At 36.8% G+C, this 23,444-nt stretch overlaps 1 protein-coding gene across 1 annotated transcript in view; it reads right to left on the bottom strand.

The window, feature by feature from the left end:
- The window catches only part of LOC126260433 (uncharacterized), a 195,648-nt gene extending 179,229 nt beyond the window's left edge, over positions 1-16,419 (bottom strand). The window contains exon 1 of the mRNA XM_049957762.1: positions 16,305-16,419. The gene's annotated coding sequence lies outside the window, so the exon portion shown is untranslated. The remainder of the gene's footprint in view (positions 1-16,304) is intronic.
- Positions 16,420-23,444: the final 7,025 nt, after the last annotated feature.

Here is a 23,444-nt window from a genome sequence, read left to right as displayed (position 1 = left end):
ATCAATTAAATTCAATATCTCCCCTGTTACCCAAGGATTTCTACTAGCCCTCGTCTTTTTACGTACTTGATCCTCTGCTGCCTTCACTACTTCATCCCTCAGAGCTACCCATTCTCCTTCTACTGTACTTCTTTCCCCCACTACTGTCAATTGTTCCCTTATGCTTTCCCTGAAACTCTGTACAACCTCTGGTTTAGTCAGCTTATCCAGGTCCCATCTCCTTAAATTCCCACCTTTTTGCAGTTTCTTCAATTTTAATCTGCAGTTCATAACCAATAGATTGTGGTCCGAGTCCACATCTGCCCCTGGAAATGTCTTACAATTTAAAACCTGGTTCCTAAATCTCTGTCTTACCATTATATAATCTATCTGATACCTTATAGTATCTCCGGGATTCTTCCATGTATACAACCTTCTTTTATGATTCTTGAACCAAGTGTTAGCTATGATTAAGTTATGCTCTGTGCAAAATTCTACCAGACAGCTTCCTCTTTCATTTCTTAGCCCCAATCCATATTCACCTACTATGTTTCCTTCTCTCCCTTTTCCTACACTCGAATTCCAGTCACCCATGACTATTCAATTTTCTTCTCCCTTCACTATCTGAATAATTTCTTTTATCTCATCATACATTTCATTGATTTCTTCATCATCTGCAGAGCTAGTTGGCATATAAACTTGTACTACTGTAGTAGGCGTGGGTTTGGTGTCTATCTTGGCCACAATAATGCGTTCACTATGTTGTTTGTAGTAGCTTACCCGCACGCCTATTTTTTATTCATTATTATACCTACTCCTGCATTACCTCTATTCGATTATGTATTTATAACCCTGTATTCACCTGACCAAAAGTCTTGTTCCTCCTGCCACCGAACTTCACTAATTCCCACTATATCTAGCTTTAACCTATCCATTTCCCTTTTTAAATTTTCTAACCTACCTGCCCGATTAAGGGATCTGACATTCCACGCTCCGATCCGTAGAATGCCAGTTTTCTTTCTCCTGATAACGATGTCCTCTTGAGTAGCCCCGTCCGGAGATCCGAATGGGGGACTATATTTACCTCCGGAATATTTTACCCAAGAGGACGCCATCATCATTTAACCATACAGTAAAGCTGCATGCCCTCGGGAAAAATTACGGCTGTGGTTTCCCCTTGCTTTCAGCCGTTCGCAGTACCAGCACAGCAAGGCCGTTTTGGTTATTGTTACAAAGCCAGATCAGTCAATCATCCAGACTGTTGCCCCTGCAACTACTGAAAAGGCTGCTGCCCCTCTTCAGGAACCATACTTTTGTCTGGCCTCTCAACAGATACCCCTCCGTTGTGGTTGCACCTACGGTACGGCCATCTGTATCGCTGAGGCACGCAAGCCTCCCCACCAACGGCAAGGTCCATGGTTCATGGGGGAGGATGTGGCACATTAACTTGTTAGGTGGTACGAATTCCCCAGAAACACCAAGTGAAGATTGTCTTCTGCCCACCAGTTAAAACATGGGCACTTTTTGGCAGTGTCAAGAATGATAGACTTTGTAAGTCAGGTGTCTATCAAATTCCTTGCCAACAAGGCATGAAAAATGTAGGTCAGACAGTGTGTACTGTCCAAGATTGTTGCTGTGAAACAAGCAGCATGCTACATTACAACACCCAACACCCTAAAAAGTAGTCATGGAACACTGCCAGTCAGGATTACACAGGATGGATTATAACCATACTGATTCTGATACAAACATCTAACTTCTAGGACTGTGTCATTTAACAGCCTATTGATATTTGAATAAGGAACAACTGACCAACTGTGATGGTGGCTACATAGTCATTTGGCCTGGTACCCTTATTTTGTTTAAGAAGAGGAAGGAGATATTCCACAGCAAACTGACAATGGGGCAAGTAGACTAACAGCAGATGCACTATCAGCGCACGTCCGTAGGTGGGAACCATGACAAGTCTATGAGAGATGGAGTGGAAAGGTAGGCCTGGGGGGACGCTGGGTGTGGACCATGCACAGAGTGGCAGGTCAGAGGGAGGGTGGGAGACAATAAAAGTGCCAGACTAACCTCTTCCTACACATTCAGTTTGTCGGCACATCATCAGATGCTAACATAGTCGTTTGCCGGAATACTGTGCCTGGCAGATACTGGCATCCCCCCATTTTTCCATCAACTATTTCATCAACAGCACACTGTGCTACAGAACACAAAGACAAATTCGAGTCTTCAAAATCTACCAAGGGGAAATATTCACCTTTTTAGTGATGTTAAGTAAGCAGAGTACCAGGTGATTATAATTACACTTTCCCTATTAAACATATGACACGGAAACTAATTACTGTATGAAGACCAAACTTGGTAACACCAATTTCAAAGACATGAGGAAGAGAAATAACGCAGAATCAATTCAACTGAAACAGTTTTAATGTGCAGCTACAGCACATCATATGGTAGGACAGACATTTAGGAACCAGGTTTTAAATTGTAAGACATTTCCAGGGGCAGATGTGGACTCTGACCACAATCTATTGGTTATGAACTGTAGATTAAAACTAAAGAAACTGAAAAAAGGTAGGAATTTAAGGAGATGGGACCTGGATAAACTGACTAAACAAGAGGTTGTACAAAGTTTCAGGGAAAGCATAAGGGAACAATTGACAGGAATGGGGGAAAGAAATACAGTAGAAGAAGAATGGGTAGCTTTGAGGAATGAAATAGTGAAGGCAGCAGAGGATCAAGTACGTAAAAAGACGAGGGCTAGTAGAAATCCTTGGGTAACAGAAGAGATCCTGAATTTAATTGATGAAAGGAGAAAGATACAAAAATGCAGCAAGTGAAGCAGGCAAAAAGGAATACAAATGTATCAAAAATGAGATCGACAGGAAGTGCAAAATGGCTAAGCAGGGATGGCTAGAGGACAAATGTAAGGATGTAGAGGCTTATCTCAGGAGGGGTAAGATAGGTACTGCCTGCAGGAAAATTAAAGAGACCATTGGAGAAAAGAGAACCACTTGTATGAATATTAAGAGCTCAGATGGAAACCCAGTTCTAACCAAAGAAGGGAAAGCAGAAAGATGGAAGGAGTATATAGAGGGCCTATACAAGGGCGATGTACTTGAGGACAATATTATAGAAATGGAAGAGCATGTAAATGAAGATGAAATGGGAGATGCGATACTGCGTGAAAAGTTTGACAGAGCATTGAAAGACCTGAGCCGAAACAAGGCCCCAGGAGTAGACAACATTCCATTAGAACTACTGACAGCCTAGGGAGAGCCAGTCCTGACAAAACTCTCCCATCTGGTGAGCAAGATGTATGAGACAGGCAAAATTCCCTCAGACTTCAAGAAGAATATAATAATTCCAATCCCAAAGAAAGCAGGTGTTGACAGATGTGAAAATTACCGAACTATCAGTTTAATAAGTCACAGCTGCAAAATACTAACACGAATTCTTTACAGATGAATGGAAAAACTGGTAGAAGCGGACCTTGGGGAAGATCAGTTTGGATTCCGTAGAAATGTTGGAACACGTGAGGCAATACTGACCCTACAACTTATCTTAGAAGAACTATTAAGGAACGGCAAACCTACGTTTCTAGCATTTGTAGACTTCGAGAAAGCTTTTGATAATGTTGACAGCAGTACTCTCTTTCAAATTCTGAAGGTGGCAGGGGTAAAATACAGGGAGTGAAAGGCTATTTACAATTTGTACAGAAACCAGATCGCAGTTATAAGAATCGAGGGACATGAAAGGGAAGCAGTGGTTGGGAAGGGAGTGAGTCAGGGTTGTAGCCTCTCCCTGATGCTATTCAATCTGTATATTGAGCAAGCAGTAAAGGAAATGAAAGAAAAGTTCGGAGTTGGTATTAAAATCTATGGAGAAGAAATAAAAACTTTGAGGTTCGCCGATGACATTGTAATTCTGTCAGAGACAGCAAAGGACTTGGAAGAGCAGTTGAATGGAATGGACAGTGTCTCGAAAGGAGGGTATAAGATGAACATCAACAAAAGCAAAACGAGGATCATGGAATGTAGTCGAATTAAGTCGGGTGATGCTGCGGGAATTAGATTAGGAAATGAGACACTTAAAGTGGTAAAGGAGTTTTGCTATTTGGGGAGCAAAATAAATGATGATGGTCGAAATAGAGAGGATATACACTCCTGGAAATTGAAATAAGAACACCGTGAATTCATTGCCCCAGGAAGGGGAAACTTTATTGACACATTCCTGGGGTCAGATACATCACATGATCACACTGACAGAACCACAGGCACATAGACACAGGCAACAGAGCATGCACAATGTCGGCACTAGTACAGTGTATATCCACCTTTCGCAGCAATGCAGGCTGCTATTCTCCCATGGAGATGATCGTAGAGATGCTGGATGTAGTCCTGTGGAATGGCTTACCATGCCATTTCCACCTGGCGCCTCAGTTGGACCAGCGTTCGTGCTGGACGTGCAGACCGCGTGAGACGACGCTTCATCCAGTCCCAAACATGCTCAATGGGGGACAGATCCAGAGATCTTGCTGGCCAGGGTAGTTGACGTACACCTTCTAGAGCACGTTGGGTGGCACGGGATACATGCGGACGTACATTGTCCTGTTGGAACAGCAAGTTCCCTTGCCGGTCTAGGAATGGTAGAACGATGGGTTCGATGACGGTTTGGATGTACCGTGCACTATTCAGTGTCCCCTCGACGATCACCAGTGGTGTACGGCCAGTGTAGGAGATCGCTCCCCACACCATGATGCCGGGTGTTGGCCCTGTGTGCCTCGGTCGTATGCAGTCCTGATTGTGGCGCTCACCTGCATGGCGCCAAACACGCATATGACCATCATTGGCACCAAGGCAGAAGCGACTCTCATCGCTGAAGACGACACATCTCCATTCGTCCCTCCATTCACGCCTGTCGCGACACCACTGGATGCGGGCTGCACGATGTTGGGGCGTGAGCGGAAGACGGCCTAACGGTGTGCGGGACCGTAGCCCAGCTTCATGGAGACAGTTGCGAATGGTCCTCGCCGATACCCCAGGAGCAACAGTGTCCCTAATTTGCTGGGAAGTGGCGGTGCGGTCCCCTACGGCACTGCGTAGGATCCTACGGTCTTGGCGTGCATCCGGGCGTCGCTGCAGTCCGGTCCCAGGTCGACGGGCACGTGCACCTTCCGCCGACCACTGGCGACAACATCGATGTACTGTGGAGACCTCATGCCCCACGTGTTGAGCAATTCGGCGGTACGTCCACCCGGCCTCCCGCATGCCCACTATACGCCCTCGCTCAAAGTCCGTCAACTGCACATACGGTTCACGTCCACGCTGTCGCGGCATGCTACCAGTGTTAAAGACTGCGATGGAGCTCCGTATGCCACGGCAAACTGGCTGACACTGACGGTGGCGGTGCACAAATGCTGCGCAGCTAGCGCCATTCGACGGCCAACACCGCGGGTCCTGGTGTGTCCGCTGTGCCGTGCGTGTGATCATTGCCTGTACAGCCCTCTCGCAGTGTCCGGAGCAAGTATGGTGGGTCTGACACACCGGTGTCAATGTGTTCTTTTTTCCATTTCCAGGAGTGTAAAATGTAGACTGGTGATGGCAAGGAAAGCGTTTCTGAAGAAGAGAAGTTTGTTAACATCGAGTATAGATTTAAGTGTCAGGAAGTCGTTTCTGAAAGTATTTGTAGGGAGTGTAGCCATATATGGAAGTGAAACATGGACAATAAATAGTTTAGACAAGAAGAGAATAGAAGCTTTCGAAATGTGGTGCTACAGAAGAATGCTGAAGATTAGATGGGTAGATCACATAACTAATGAGGAGGTGTTGAATAGAATTGGGGAGAAGAGGAGTTTGTGGCACAACTTGACTAGAAGAAGGGATCGGTTGGTAGGACATGTTCTGAGGCATCAAGGGATCACAAATTTAGCATCCGAGGGCAGCATGGAGGGTAAAAATCAGAGGGAGACCAAGAGATGAATACACTAAGCAGATTCAGAAGGATGTAGGCTGCAGTAGGTACAGGGAGATGAAGAGGCTTGCACAGGATTGAGTAGCATGGAGAGCTGCATCAAACCCATCTCAGGACTGAAGACAACAATAACAACAACAGCAGCACATCATACCATTACAGCTACAAAATGAGCTCAATATGGCATTCATCAGAGACCAGAAGAGTCTGGAAGAACAGGATTGCATTCTGCACAGCAAAACGAAGCACATCCATAGGTATGCTGGCTACTTCTCTTGATATGCTGTGCTTCAGATCAGCACGTGTGAATGTCCCTCTGGTAAAACCTGTCATTCAGGTAACCCTAAAAACAGAAATCACAGGGAGTGAGATAAGGTGATCATGCTGCCCAAGCATTTCAAAATGATCGGCTAATAATTCGATCATTTCCAAATGTATTTTGGGTGACTGGATTTGAAGATCCTCACAATCGGCAATTCTGTGTTTTCACCTCGCCTGTCAGAAAAATGAGCTTCATCTGTCCATAAGACAGTCCAGGGCCAGCCCTCGTCAACTTCAATTCTTACAAGATAGTTGAGAGCAAAGTCAACACATCATTGTGCATCCTGTGGTGCAAGCTGCTGTACCATGTGGATCTTGTACGGATACCATTTGAGAATGGTTCGAAGCACCTCCTGTACTGTGGACCACGGGATGTTCAACTGTCGTGACACAGCATGTGTGCTGCCTGACGATCGGAAATTGTCTGCAGCATTGTCTGCCATAACAACAGCTATTTCATCAACCATCTGTGATGCAACCGGTCATTGGTCTCTTCCTAGAGTAATACCCAGTTCTCCAGTTGATTCAAACTACTTCATCATGTTCCGCACAGCAGGTGGAGAAAGAGGACCTTTCCATAATCCTTTCAGCTGGGGATATTCTTGAAGTGTAGCCCCAGCATTAGCCTACTGTTGTTTTGATAATAAGAGCTTCGCCAATATTGCCCTGCTCCTTTTGTCCAACTGGTCAGGTGTGCGAGACTGTGAATCATGATGCCTGATCATGACACGTGGCAGCCAGAGTTGGAAATGGATGGTGGCACTGTGATGCATGGAAGTCAAGCACCGCATGCTCTGGACATTAACGGGTCTATCCATATGAAGTGGTCCAGTGATGATTGCTTGACCATTTTTAAGTATTTTAATTTTTTTATATGTGATTGCCCTATATTTTAGAAGTTCAAAACAGTTTTTTAAAATAATTTATCCTACACCTTTACTGGATGGTGGCCATTTTTATTTGTGGGAGTGCAACGATTTTTCAGGCTGGAGGCACAAATATAACAAATGAGGAGTGATTTATGAGAGTATTTTTTTCCCTATAGTTAGATATCGTACACTACTAGCCTCTTATAGAGTAACAACACTTACAAATGTTTCCTTAATTTTTTATGAATTTTTGAAGTTTGAAAATTTTCATTTTTTGTTAAGTTTGGGGTTAGTTATCTCCGGTGGAACTGAATATAAAAACATGATTTTTGCACAGTTTGTACACCTATATGATAGCAATGTACTGTAAAAATTTCAACATTGATATCTGACTGTGAACAAAGATATGAATTTTTGAAAATGAGGAAATAATTCACATTACTCAACAACTGGTCTTATGGCTGTTGCCTATTCAAATAGTTTATTGTTTGGCTCTGAGCACTATGGGACTTAACTTCTTAGGTCATCAGTCCTCTAGAACTTAGAACTACTTAAACCTAACTAACCTAAGGACATCACACACATCCATGCCCGAGGCAGGATTCGAACCTATGACCGTAGCAGTCCCGCGGTTCCGGACTGCAGCGCCTAGAACCACACGACCACCGCGGCAGGCTGTTTATTATTTCATTGTAACAAAATTTAATTGTGACATATATTTAGTTAACACTATCACCCAATATTCATTTACTTTATTTATTTTTAATAACGTAATATTAAACAATAGGAGCTTTTGCTTTTGTTCTATGGTAATACAAATGCCCATATACATTTAGGTTTACTGCCAATAAAGAAGTACATTATTACTGGGTGTGGCATTGTAGACATACATTATTGCTGGGTGTGGCATTGTTGTAGTCAGTCTGTTCTGGAACTTTTGTTAGAGTGGATGTACATACTTCATTGAGAGTGTAGAATGTGGTATGTGCTTTGTTCTGTATGTAATTTGTAATTAATTTTGAGATATTAACTGGAATGCAATAACATGGATGAACAGTGCTCTGTTGGACAGATAGCAAGTAAAGTGTGTCACCAAACAGTTTACTGTTCAGTTTCAAAAAACTTTAAAAATGTCACTGCCTTTGATGAAGTTAGACAAACTTTGTTTAAATTTCGAATAAGTTCTTCTGTAACATCAGCGTGTGAGTATCACGAGAAGAAACATATTCTGAACTACGACCACATTTTTGGAAGAAATGTGCTGTGATCCACTTAAAGTTCATAAAAAGCCTATTACTAAAGGTTTGAGGGAAATAAAACTTGAACATTTGTCCTTGTTATGTGAGAGTGAAACAGCTTCCCAAGCGAAATGTAAAGTGATTCCTGGAAATTTCCTGTGCCCAAATTGTTACTCAAAAATATTTGTTGTGAATCCAGAACCAGAATCATGTAACCTTGTTAAAGACATTTATATTCCTAATGAGGAAGCTGTTAGCATAATGGATTCTAAGTTAGACATATCTCCTGCTTTGAAAAGAATAAAATTAAGTAGCAAACTTGGAATCATGCTTTAATGATACAGATACCAACATTATTTCTCAAGAAGATGAAAACCTACCACCAGCATCATCTGACACTGAATATTTGAGCGTAATAAAGAAATTAAAAATCAAATGTTCGGTGACATCTAAAGAGGAAAAAGTTAAAATTTTAAGTTTGCTCCCTGACTCATGGTCAAGAGAAAAAATAGTTCATGAATGCAACATTTCTCATCGTTCGGCTAAACTAAACCGAAAACTAGTAAAAGAGAACGGGAATCTTCCAGTTTTAGGAAAGAAGAAAGGAGTAGGTGTAAGTGAAGAAACAATTAAAAAGATCCAGCAATTTTTTGAAGATGATGAAAACGGCAAAATGTGCCCAGGTTGCAAAGATAGCAAAAGGGTTGTTATAAATGGAGTTAAAGTTACAAAGCAGAAATGAATAGTGCGGTCAAATTTAAATGAATTTTATGTAGCTTTTAAAAATTCTCATCCTGAATGCAAAATTGGGAGGCCAAAATTTTGTGACCTCCGCCCTAAATGGTGTATCTTAGCTGGATCCTCAGGGGCACACTCCGTATGTGTTTGTTTATATCATCAAAATGTCAAACTGATGACTGCAGGTGCAAAACTCAGGGATCTTAACTACAAAGAGTTATTAGATTGAATGGTCTGTGACACTAATAGTTATGACTGCATGACGAGTTCGTGTAATAAATGCCCTGGTAAGGAAACCATTATTGAATTGTTTCACAAACATTGAATTGTTTCACAAACATGATGAGGAAATGTCGGACTGTATTGCCTTCAACAGAGTGTCACAAGTAACAGGGCAGAAATGATAACAGTGGTTAAATCTAAGGAAGAGTACTTGGAATCTTTAATTGATAACTTACAAAAACTCAAAAGTCACCACTATGTTTCTAAAATCCAAAGTAAGTTTTTGAAGGACAAAAAAGCACAACTTCATGAAACTGAATGCATAAGTGCTAGCTGATTTTGCAGAAAATTTTACATTTGTGATTCAAGGGCACCACTGGATCAATGACCAGGCAACAGTGCAGCCATTTATTCTCTACTTTAAAAATGAGAAAGATGAAGTTTGCAGTTCTTCAACTTGCATTCTAAGCGACTACTTGGAGCACAACACTTTGGCCGTACATGTGTTTCAAAAGTATGTAATAAATTACATAAAAGAAAATTTTCCCAATGTTGAGAAGCTGATATACTTTTCAGATGGAAATGGTAGTCAGTATAAGAACAAAAAGAATTTTTCAAACCTGTGCAACCACAAAGTAGACTTTGGGTTGGAGGCTGAATGGCCCTTTTTTGCATCTTGCCATGGTAGAAAAGCATATGATGGAGTAGGAGGTATAACAAAATGTGAAGTAAGTAAAGTCAGCCTACAAATACCAAATTCTCACAGTACAGGACATGTAGGACATTAACAGAATGGTACGTGACTGTGTCATCAGTGGAAAGAAAGTTACCTTCGCGTCTGCTTGCCCGATACATTGTGAGCAATGTTTAACTCATTAGTTGATAAAGAACAAGCTACATGAAAAGGTGGGTGGAAACTAAGCTGTTTCTTTCCCTACCAGAAAACAAGTTGGGTGGTGTGTGGCGACCTACCGTATGTCTTTGGCAAGGATAATATTAAAGGCATTACCCATTTTCTGATCAAGAAAGAAGAAGTGGTTCTGCATATGAAAACAACCCTTCAAACCAGATTTGAAGGCTGTACAGCAATAAAAGGAATAAGGCATTTCCACAAATTCCTTGGTATTGCAGAAAACTCAGTCTGGTACTATGTAACATCAGAAACCAAATTTTATGAGGATCATTGTGTCAGTAAAATTACATCTGCCTTTAACGTTGAATGACATAGTGGCATGTGTGTATCATGGACAGTGGTAGCTTGCAGAGGTTGAAAGAAGAAGTTTGGAAAACAATGATCTTTTTGTGCTAAAGAACATCATTCAAGAAATCTACTAGTGACAAAGTTTGGATACCGATGAAAAATGTTTTAAGAAAACTTTCAGTGCTTGAACTTACCACAGCAACTGGGAGATCTTGTTCTATATCACAGAATCCGCCTGAAGAAAAGGGTTTTTAACATTCACCACCAGGTTTAGGAACAGTCGCATATTCATTGAAAATATTGATTTTAAGTATACCAAAATAATATAAATGTTAATTTCAGTGATTTTTCCACTTTTTGTATATAATTCAGTAACTTACTTCAATAATAATTGATTATATCCCATCAGTATCACACATGAATAGGCAACAGCCGTAAGATCAGTTGCAGAGTAATGTGAATTATTTCCTCATTTTCAAAAATTCATATCTTTGTTCACAGTCAGATATCAATGTTGAAATTTTTACAGTACATTGCTATCATATAGGTGTACAAACTGTGCAAAAATAATATTTTTATATTCAGTTCCACCTGAGATAACTCACCCCAAACGTAATTTTTTGTTTTCGCCAAAACTTGCGTGAAAAATTTCTGCTCCAAGATAAAGCCCTCCAAAGATGACACTGTGAACATAATTTTGAAGATGCGAATTTCGGAAAAAAAATTAAAATGCTGTATCTCTGGAACAGTCCTAGGTATTTTGTTGGTTTTTTCTATTTGAAAGATAATTGCTTTATGATTACAAAGAAATCCTCCATTTGGACTTACCTGTCAAAGTTTTTTTAATATAGTGTTCTGAACTTTTTTTATAATTTATGGTTCTATTTTCAAAAATGCCAGTCCTTAAAATTTTGATCACTATCATACAGTTCTACATTCCTTCAAAAGGAGAGCTTCCACTTTTATGTTGAACAGTTTTTATAAACAACTGAAATTGTTGCCATACATAAAATCTGTTTTATTATCACATAACAGGTTCATAAAAATCAAAACCTAGCCTTATTTAACATAATTTTAGTTTTGAAAGATGAGTATGAGACTCGTTTTTTAAACATTTTAAATGGTTCTAAAATTTATGTGAAAAATATCCAAAGACCTAAAGGTTTCAATTTAGGCCTATACAACTTCTGTGCACTCTGTTTTGTACTGAAATTAGTCAGTCAGTGAGCTAAAAATGTGTTCCACTGCTTCAGTATCTTCCTTTGATATAGAGTGATGCCCTCCTGTTGAACCAAGAAGAACTGGAGCACTTACAGTCTTCAAAACATAGTGAACAGGAAATGAGCAATGATGGTGCTGCAGCTGTCATTCAGCTGGAAACCTATGTCCAGCAGCTGGTCCATGTGGTAGCATAAAGTTCACTACAATTCTGTTTAACTCATAACTGGTGTCTATAATCTCTGCAATCCACCAGACACACACACACACACACACACACACACACACACACACACACACACACGACAAACATCTCCCTTCTCAGGTTGTGAATCTGATCCTGCTGTTTCTGAGGTGCTGGCCGAATGAACGTAATTTTTTCTTTCTTGCTCTATAAAGCGCATGCAATATGAGTTCGCCCATCACTTTCAGTCCAAAAATGTGTCTTCTGAATTCCTTTCGAAGGAGTAGTTTGTTTGGACCATTCTTCTTTCTTCTGCTCACGGAATTCTTCGATTTCCTCTGTATTTGGTCCGGAAAGATAATGATTTGTAGCATGGTGCTTCAGCAGGCCTCCTACACCATTACAAGTCCCCTTTCCATGACTGGTAGCACTGCATACCCAATCAGTTGGCACAAATGACTTACTCAATTCAAACAGCTGGTAACGACTTTTAAAATAACTACAAGCACCATCAGAAATAAACATGATCTTCTCTACCCCTGTTTGCAGCATGTGCTGGGTCATGTCCTGTGTCATCACTTATAACTGGTACACTTGTGGTCTTGTTTTGAAAATGTGTTACTCCTGTAAAAATTGATACCTGGTCATTACTCCATGACACCATTGTACTTTTTGTGGGAGAATTACAAACCAGTTCTCAGCAAAATCACAGCGAAGCACTAAACATATTCTTCAGCCTGTACATACCCTTTCACTTCTGCGATATGGTGGTGTTGCAATTCCTTCAGATGTTGGTGTGTTACTGATTTCACTGACCATTTACAAAGTTAACATCAATGAAACTGCCAACGGCAACAGTTTTCTTAATTAGTTAAATATTTTCCTCTCATATCGCATGTGTAATTTCTGCGGAGTTATCTGCTATGTCTTCCAGGCCAAGTGTCAGTAAAGACAGTCCTCCCTTTCCAGGACAGTCACCACATTCTTGAACCAAACCAGTTTCTCGCTTTACGTCACAGACTACTAATGACTTCACACGCCCAACCAAGGTGTCATATGTCACATGCTCCAGTAAGTTCTTCAAAGTTACCACCCGAAGTTCAAAATTTGCGCAGTACAACATAAACAGACGTTTCTACGTGGGTGTGGAACTACCCACTTACGTCATAGTGCAAAAAATTTTGATCTTCCAATATGTGAAGTTGTTTAGTTGACCTTATTAATTGCAAAAGTTTCTTTAATACTGCAAGTCATTTACTTCTTAGCTTTTATAACTTTTCGACCTTCAACTGTTACAGTTATAGTGTCTTTTTTGTTGGCACTCTGGCAAGAACAGTCCCATTTATCTTCCACATAAAATGACTGCAGTATTTGAACTTGAGCTGCTTCTACAGGATGACCATAATTGGGACCTGGTCTTATAGAGACTTCTTTTACAGACCTCACATTTCTTGATTTGTCTACTGTGTACTTCGATGCTGATAGAAAGTGGTTCAAAATTGTTTTCTTTGAAAATGTCTCTAGAATAACAGTTAAAACTTGCACCTTTTCACTGTAGGATGCACAATATTCAACACCTGAATAGATATTTGTGAAAAATTCCTGGCAAGAGATGCAAGAGTGCTTTGGTTCATTTTCCTCTGAAGATGGAATTTCTGCTTTGAAGAGTGTGGGCAGTTTTGCTGTAGTGTATTCATCCACAGATTTAGTAAAGTTTTGCTGTAGTGTACTCATCCATAGATTTAGTAATTTCTCTGAGCTTTCTTGAAGCATAGAGCTTATGACTCGACTTCACTGACCACACTTTCTTAACAGGACTAACATCTACCTCTGTAGTTGGCTGATTCAGGGTATTTAATTCTTCATCTATTGATGCAAAATCTGCATTGGAGGCTTCACCTTGTTCAGATACTATCATTGTAGTTACTCTTTCAAAACATGTAGAACACAAAAAGTCGTCACTGTAAACATCTTCACTTTGAAACAGTCTTCAAACGAGAACACTTATTCCCAACCCAAACAAAGTATGTTTTTTGTCTGTCTTATATATAGTTCTTTTATGGATATGCAATCAGAAGACATTTCAAACAGTCCTTTTCACAAAACACACTGCAACTATGTCAACTGGCAAATTACTCACAAAAACACAGAACTCGAAGGATGGTCTCAGGTTTCTTAGAAGCCTCTTCCATAAACAAATTAGCGCTGTACAACTACAATACATAAACCTGCAATGAACAACCACGACAAAGAAACTGACAAGAAACTACAACAAAGTGTAAGAAATTCCTGCAATAATGAAAGTGAAAAGAAATAACTACAGATGTAGAAAGTGATAAAAAATAACTGCAACAAAGACAACAGAAATAAACATTGTAACAAAGAAATTAGTAAGAGACAACTTCAAATTAGTAGGAAACAACTTCAGCGATGACATACAGTACCCTTGAAAGTTAAAAAAGTTTTTTTTAAAATAAAACCTGTGCAACTTGAAAGTAGAAGCTCTCCTTTTCTGGGACTGTAGAACTATACGGCACTACTCAACAGGGGGGGGGGGGGATATGAATTGGCATATTTGACCAAAAAAAAAAAAAAAAAGTTTTTTTTTCACAAATTGTAAAAAAATTCAGAGCACTACAGTAAAATAACTTCCACAAATAAGTCCAAAAAAAATGGCTCTGAGCACTATGCGACTTAACTTCTGAGGTCATCAGTCGCCTAGAACTTAGAACTAATTAAACCTAACTAACCTAAGGACATCACACACGTCCATGCCCGAGGCAGGATTCGAACCTGCGACCGTAGCGGTCAAGCGGTTCCAGACTGAAGCGCCTTTAACCGCACGGCCACACCAGCCGGCCAAATAAGTCCAAATGGAGGATTTATTTGTAATCATAAAGCAATTATCTTTCAAATAAAAAAAAAAAAAAACACCCAAACAAAGTATCTAGAACTGTTCCAGAGATACAGCATTTTAATTTTTTTTTCCATAATTCACATCTTCAAAATGGTATTCACACATTGTATTAGCTATGTTTGCAATACACATTTACAGTTGTATGTGATGATAAAGTTTATTCAACATATTTCCACTGATTAATGAGTTATGGAATCTCTTTGTTGGAAAATACAATCTACATAGTCGATATTTTCAAAAAGTGAACTGAGTTACAAGTATTATGTCTGATGTCCACGCATCATACTTCAGAGATCTCTTCAAAAAGCTGGGTACTTTACAAATAATTCATAATATAACTATGTATTAACGTCCTTTGACATTGCTAATGTTTGTTTCCATAAAAATAGTTAAGAGCATGAATATAACACTCAGAGCAGAACCAACCTATGTTGGTACCAAGACTTCACGATGTACGTGTAGATGCAGATGTACGGATTAACATTACTACAGAAAAGAGTCTTATTTGTGGATAAAGTGCATTCAGCAACATATCAGAGCACATTTAATGTCATCTTTATAATGTACTTTAGTTTTAGACTGGATTACAGAACTTCCTGTTGGCCAACTCTTCCTACTCCACTGAAGAGTAACTTCACAGAAACTCCTGAATTTAATGTTTTGCATTATTTTATAGTTAGAATCAGCAATGTAAAAAATTAGGCCCAATGCAAAGTCATTTCACTGCACTACACTTTCATTTATATTTATGCCTTTTTTCCACATCCAAGACCTGTCTCTCCACAGTATCCACGGAATACACCTATAATGATCCACTGGAAAAGTACGGCTGTGTGCAACACACATATAGAATCTCTCCCACCAAACTAAATCACTTGAAACGGCTCATCAATCGCTTCTCCCCCATGAGTAAAATTAAATATACAAACAATTAGTCAGTTCTCACAAAAATACCGATACGGTTGTCTGCAGACGTGCACGAAAGGATCTAGACAGCAAGAACAAAGCGTATTGGCACATTTCAGTGAACTACTCGTCTCCCTAATGTGCATACGTTCAAAGAACGACCAATACGCAGAAATTCACTGCATGTAGGCCCATCGTACAAATGGTAATTCGATGAAAAAGGCTAATATTTGCTCAACGTTAATGACATCTTGCACACTTACTTTCGTTAATTTTTCTGGGTTGATAACATTGACAGTTTATACTTACAGCCTTGCTACAATGCAAATATAGAAACACAATGAAAAATCGAATATTTATTCTTGCGGTCCTATATTTTTATACAAACAAAATACGGGATTTCAACCCTCACGACTGCAGGTAATCCTACAGTAGCGAACTCCGATCTGGAGGAGCAAAGGACTCTTAACAACAAATAAAATTTGCTCTGGCAACTGACGCTGGTGGATTATTTTACATTTTCCGCACTTACCATGTGTGACTGGCGAATATTACAGCAAAATTCTTTGGTAAGTATTCATCCCGTTAAATCAAAATACTGTACACTATTTACAAAACTACCTTCGTGCAGACCGCTCAATTCAAACACGGCAGCAAGTTTTACTTATCAAAGATGCAGTTTGTCATACGTATTTATAAGATCTTTGCAGAATGACAGTTGAAACTTGTGACAGTTGCAGACAAGTAGCAAATGCACATTTGCACAAGTCACCAACGTTTAAGTCGAAAGCAAACGTGTGATTGGCTGTTTTCCCACATCGTCCAGCCTCTTTGATTTCGAAAATCAGATTGAAAATATTTCATATCGTAAATCTTTTTCTCTTTCAACAGATTTGTATTTTATTTAATAATACGAAGATACATTTAAGCGTTGACTGTTCAAGGTAATGAGGGAAATTATAGTAACAGCCAATGGGAGCTTTTCTTCTGACATATAAGCGAAAACAGAAATTTTTCTAAGGTCCTAAGATAAATGAAACATGTTTAAAACGGCCATACAATTATTTTTGCTCAAATGTAGAGAGAAAATTTGTTTGTAGGGCAGTTTCATTGTTGTTAACTTTACCTGTACATCGAGAGTGTCTCCAAATAGCTATTGAGTGCATTTTGTTTGGACTTATTAAAAATGTTTTCAGTTAAGTTTCTCTGACTATGTTCTTCTAAAAAAAGAGCGGCTGCTCGTAGTACGTTGCATACAATGACAACATCGTCGATTTTGATTCCCATTATAAACAAAATCTCCAGTTAGTAATTTTATGTACCAATGCACTAGGAACGAGAGACGGCTACACACTGAGACACCGTTAATCTCTTCAAAACTAAAAGTAATCAAAAGTTGGCGCATGCTTAAATACACTGATTAACCAAAACATTACGACCATTGCGCGTAGCGAGACTGAGTGCCGCCTGACATGTGAACCTGTTAGGGATGTATATAAGCGGAGAAGATACTAATGGGGAATCATTGTGGTGGCGATACGGGTCGCAAATGACATAAATTATTTCGACAAAGGGCATATTGCTGTGCCCAGTGCCTGTGAATGAGCGTCTTGGAAATATGAAGCTGGTAGGCTGTTCACGCGTTGCCGTCGTGAGCACCTATGGAAAGCGGTTGAAGGATAGCGACATCATGAACAGCTGACATGGTGGCTACAGAATGTGGAGATCGGAGACTTGCATGCTTTGGAAAGCAGGACAGGTGGCGATCTGTGACCTGTAACAGAGTATAATGCTGATGATGGCACAAGTCTTTCAAAGCACAATGTTCAGCACATATTATTGAATATAGCGTTCCAGACGATCCCTACATGTTCTTATGTTGACCTAACGACATCGTCAGTTATGATCACAGTGGGCAACATATTCTCGAGATGGGATTGTAGATGATCACTGCGTCAGAAGAATGACGTTTCTTGTACACCAGGTCGATGGTCGTGTGAGGACACACCATTATCCACGTGAGCGGCTACTTTAAGCATATGCCATGTAACGGATGCAGGCTGGTGGGGTCAGTATTATGTTATGGGTTTTCATGGGACCTTTAGTAGTAATCGTAGGCCCTATGACAGTCAGGAGCATGTGAACATTATTGCAGACCACTTGCATCCAAAGATGTCTTCCTAGACATGATGGCATATTCTAGTAGGATAACTGACAATGTCACAAGCCCAGCAGTTTGAGGATGATAGTGAAATCACATTTACATCTTGGCCAACACATTCTCCGCATATGAACCGAAGGGAACACATATAATGCTATCAGGTGCCAGCTCTGCACCCACAAGCAACCAACCAGTACTTACAGAAATGTACACACTACTTCTCGAAACCATATCAGACAATGGCAGCTGTATTACATTCCAAATGTGGACATACATACATTAAGAAGATTGTCATAATTTTTTGACTCATCAGTATAATGCTAGTATTTGTCCTCAAACTTTCTGTTGATCACTGTTGAAGAACCAAGAATAGGAAAATATGTCAAAGTGAACTAACAAACAGCTGTCAACTTATGTAATGATACAGCATTTTAGAAGGCCTTCTACAATGCTGGTCTCTCCCATCACATGATAAATGGTGAGTTATATAGTGATAAGTATTGGAAAATATAAATATATTTATTCTGGTTGTTCACGTTCCTATGTGATATTGCAAATGGATATGTGTCTGAATATTTCATGTTCCTTGCTCAGGACTGATGGAGGTGGAAGAATGAGAGTAGTACATTTATGAGTGTTCTGGACCAAAGAGCATTTTTGATTAATAATTGCGGGTTATAAATCAGGATTCAAATTTCGCAGTATCCCACAACGAAAATTTATCTATACCTGAAAAACTAAATTTTCATTTAATTAAATAATAAAAATGACATAAATATCTAAATTTTTTCTAATTCAATAACATGAGTTAGACGACTTTATATAAAAATAAAATTTAATTCTACACTTTTCTCTAAATCATCATTTGTAAAGATTTTAATAGAAAGCTCTGGAAGAGTATTTTTGAATTCATGATCTAAAAGTAATAAAACGTTTTCTGCAAATGTAGTTTGTGAAGTTTCAGCTTTTGGAATGACATAACATTTATATTTTTTAAGCTCTGACAATGTAGTGAGCACTTCTGCAAAGGCATTGTTAAGTTCAGTTAATAGATTTTCAGTGCTACAATTCATGTTCATTTTGTTTTGCTTCATTCACATAGAAAATATTTAAGGAATCAAAAATTAAAACTTTTTCCAACGTTTGGAAAGCGTTCAAATTTTAGAAAATCGAAAGTTTTCAGTTTTTATTGTCTCTACTTTTATGGAAATATTTCAAAAGGAAACGAGAACACGAGTAAAAATATCTTTACTTTTTCTAATTTTTTATTCATTTATGTAATTAGAAATTTTCAGTAAGCATTCTATGTTATGAATCATAAGTTAAATTCTTTTCACCATACATAATAACGTATGCAATTGCATCATTTAGCATATTTTCATTAAATAATGCAAATAATTTCGTTGCTGTTTTTGAGTAGTTACAACATTCATTCTTCTAGTCATATTCATGACATAGATAGGATAAGTTTCAATAACAATAAATGCCCTTACATTTACATCGTTAGTTAACTGGGTTATTCTCTTAAAATCTCTAAAAGCATCATAAGGTTTTAAAAAGTTGTTAGGTGGATTCCATAATAATTGAGAAAAAACTTGATTTCTTCCATTTTTAACAAAGATATTTTGTGGTTTAACGTAATCTAATAAAGAAGAATCATTTAACTGGTCATATATTCAGTTATTTTCAAAAGCAACGAAAATAAGGTAAGACATATCAACTTGACAGAATTATATAAATTAGTAATATCTAGTTCAAAATTTCTCATTCTATTTAATCCAGCAAGTTCAGTTGTTTGGGGTTCAAAGAAAGAAATTGGAATTTTTGGATTACTATGTATTTCTTGTTCTGGTTCAAATGAATATTCTGGTTCACATTATCAACAGAAACCAGATCTTTCATACTTTTAATACCAATTTTACTTTCTTTAGGAAGAGTACTATTATCATTATCAGTAGTTCAACGAAGAATAGAATCTTCTTGATCTTTTCTTGAACGCCAAGTAAAAATTACAGTTAAATCATCCTCCCACAAATTTCTTTATAATTATTTAAAAATCCACCAAATAATTCTAATGGATAATGTACTTCATTTTGTTTGGTTTTAATTTTACCATTGTTAAGAATATGTCCTTCCATATTTAATTCATTTGAAAGGGATAAATTAATGAAATAAGGGTTGAGGTAGAAATAAATGGATTTTTATTTTAGATAAAATATTATTTCGTTTTTTAATTTAAATAGCACCACCAATTCTAAAACATAATTGTCAATTAGTTTAATACTTGATTTTTCCATCATATCCTGAAAAATCTGTTTCATATGTGTGAATAACATCAAAGGTCATAAAAAGTTTCAAACAGTTAGGATGAATTCAACCATCAAAAATATTAATAATAATTTCTGTTTCCTTGTAGGAAGATTTTAATTATTCTTTTTTTCTCATTAATATGAAATGAGTAAAACTGATAATTATCGATACGGTTCACGGTTAATTAATGGAAATAATTATTAATTCATTTTCAAATTTAGTATTTCCTAAGCACCACTGAAGTTAATTAAGTTTCTGAATAGTATTAAAAATTGGAATATTTATAGGATGATTTGATTCATAAATTACTTGACCATCAAATTCAGCATTGAGTTTATATGAAGCAGTAATATTAGTTTGCCAATGAAAATAATCATTATTCTTAACAAACATTCCATCAGGTAGATTAAGGTTTATCTTTATTTATTCAAATGGAATAATTTTATGAATATTGTTAGCAATAGTTTTGTCATTAGCTCCAATAATTTGATTACTAAATCCTAAAACTTAACCAGCTCAATCTTCTTTATCTATAAATAACTGAACATCACTTTCAACTTTATTTAAAATTTTATTAGGTTTTTCGTTTAAATAAATATTTCTAAATTTTTAAAACTATATTGACCAACAGGAATGTCTATCGTTTCTACAAAAGAATTTAATTTATTAGTTTTTGATGAATCTGAAATTTCTCCATCCCAGTAGCATTTATTGTTTTTAGACGTAATATTTGGAGCAAAAAAAGTTGAATCAAAACCAACTAGTGAAACGCTTTTATAAGAACAGTTAATCTTTTTTTTCAGAAAGCCAAATTATCACTCAATTAAAATTATCTACTGAGTTACATTAGTAAAAATAATGTAAATAAATGACTGATTGGTAACCAAAAGAAGCATTCCAGGAAAAGAAATTAAAAAATAATTATGGCAAACTGTTACCAAATTCTATTCAATGTGCGGTCACAGGATCAAGAGGTTGTGTAAAAACAACATTAATGATTAGTAAGTATATTCAAGCTCCAGGATGGGAAATTAGGTAAAAGTTAATTATTTGTACTTTTATTCAAAAAGTTTAGATCAACAAAAATATCAAGAATTTAAAAAAAAGATGCGAAAAAATTGATGATTAAATTAATGAAAAATTGTTGCTTTCATTGAAAATAATGATGAGTTTATTCCATTAGATGAATGTGAAGATAATGCAGTAGTAGTTTTGGAAGATTTTGTTCTTGAAAATCAAGATATAGTTTTGGAATATTTTACTAGAGGTGGATATAGAGGATTAGAGTATTGTTATTTAAGTCAAACATATTAAAAACACCAAAACAATCAGTTAGTGACAATTTTGATTTTTTAAATATTTTTAGGCAAAAGGATACAAATTTAAATCATATTTATCACGAATTTGTTGGTGGAAATTTAAAGGTTGTCGAATTTAAAGAAATGTGTAGTAAACGTTGGAATAAAGATGAAGTTGGTTTTATACAACAGATATGACAAGAAACATTTATGTCTGTATATATAGAGACAAGATTAAGAATTTTTTAAATGTTGAACATAATGTTGAATGTAAAAGATGAACATAAACATTGACAATAAATGTTGAACTTAAAATAAAAATGATTATTATATTTTTATTTTTTATAAATACTTGAAAAATACGAACCAAGATTTGATTAAAAAAGGCAGATGAAATAAATGAGCAAAGGAACAACAAGCAAGAACAGAAAATGAAAAATTTAAAAAAAAGATCAACCAGTTATTGAGACAATTAAAAAATTTCACCAAGGAACTGAAGGATTAGGAGAAAAAGTTTTGTAAGCAATTGAAGGGAATAGAGAACTTGAGAAACAATTTGCTCCTTTACAATCAACAGTATTTCGAAGAATTTAACGATATACAATCAATTCCACAATATGAATGGCTTGATGATAATTCTGCTAAGAACGATTACACATTATGTGAATTGGGATTAAATAATTTGTTACAGAATTATGAAAAAGAATGAAAATTAAAAGAAAAAGATGTAAAAAATAAATATAAGTAAAAGAATGTCAGAATTTATCAATCATATTGAAGATAATGTTTTTGGATTAAAACCTGTTGGTCTTTATAAATATATAGCTAAATTGTCAGTAGAACTCAATGCTGATAGATTGAAAGTTGGTGAAAAAGAATATGGAGGTACAGAGGGATTAATAAACCTTTTAACCAAAAAACAAATAACTATGTATGATTCAGGTACAGAATTTTATTCTCTTGATTTGCCAAATTATGCTAGAATATTATTCAACTCAATTGTTGTATATAATGAAAATAATTCAAATAAAATTATATCGAGTAAAGTAAATAAATATGATTATTTGATACAAATAAATTGTTGAAGCATATATTCCTTCTTTTCAGTAAGATATCTTAATCACTCATTTGAAAAAGTTGTTGAAGGTTAAAGTAATAAATATACAAAAAATATGTCTCGATGGATGATGTTAGAGATTTAATTGATTGATTAGCAGTAATCTACAGAGAAGAATTAGCTGCAATAAAAATTATTATAATGAAAAAATAGAAGGAAAACTACAGTGTTAACTGATAAATTTAGTGATCTTATTATTAATGATCCAAAAAGAATTATTTATATATATTTAGATTTTTGAATAACTTACCACATACGATTTTGAAAAGTGTAAACTATTGGAAAGGATTTGTTATAGATTTATTTAATAACTTAGCATTTGAAATTCATGTTCCAGGCTATCGATTGTTTGGTCTGGGAACCAAATTAAAAGGATGATTAGCTAGAGGAGATAAATTAATTAATCCATCAGATGAAGCATGTAAAAATATGATATTTCTTATAGATATAATAAAGTTTTAGAAAAACGACACAAAGATACTAAAAAACTTCAGTTATTTGCAAAATATAGAATGCCTGCAAGTGATGCTGCATTAGAATAAAAAATAGCTTCAACTACAATTACAGGCATAATGCATAGCATAACGAAAATTAGGTTTGGGTATTGAACAATGGGGATTATAAAAATTGTTCATTATATTTAATCTATATGAATGAATAACTACAATTGATTATACTATGGTATCTAGTGGCAAAATTAAATCAAAATCACTCCAAATTAATCTCAATAATGAACAATCACTTGGTATTTCACTATTTTCAACTGATACACAAAAAAGAAATATA

Source organism: Schistocerca nitens, chromosome 5 (assembly GCF_023898315.1).
Source record: "Schistocerca nitens isolate TAMUIC-IGC-003100 chromosome 5, iqSchNite1.1, whole genome shotgun sequence".
Classification (NCBI taxonomy): Eukaryota; Metazoa; Arthropoda; class Insecta; order Orthoptera; family Acrididae; genus Schistocerca; species Schistocerca nitens.
This window is presented reverse-complemented; position numbering and strand designations above follow the sequence as displayed.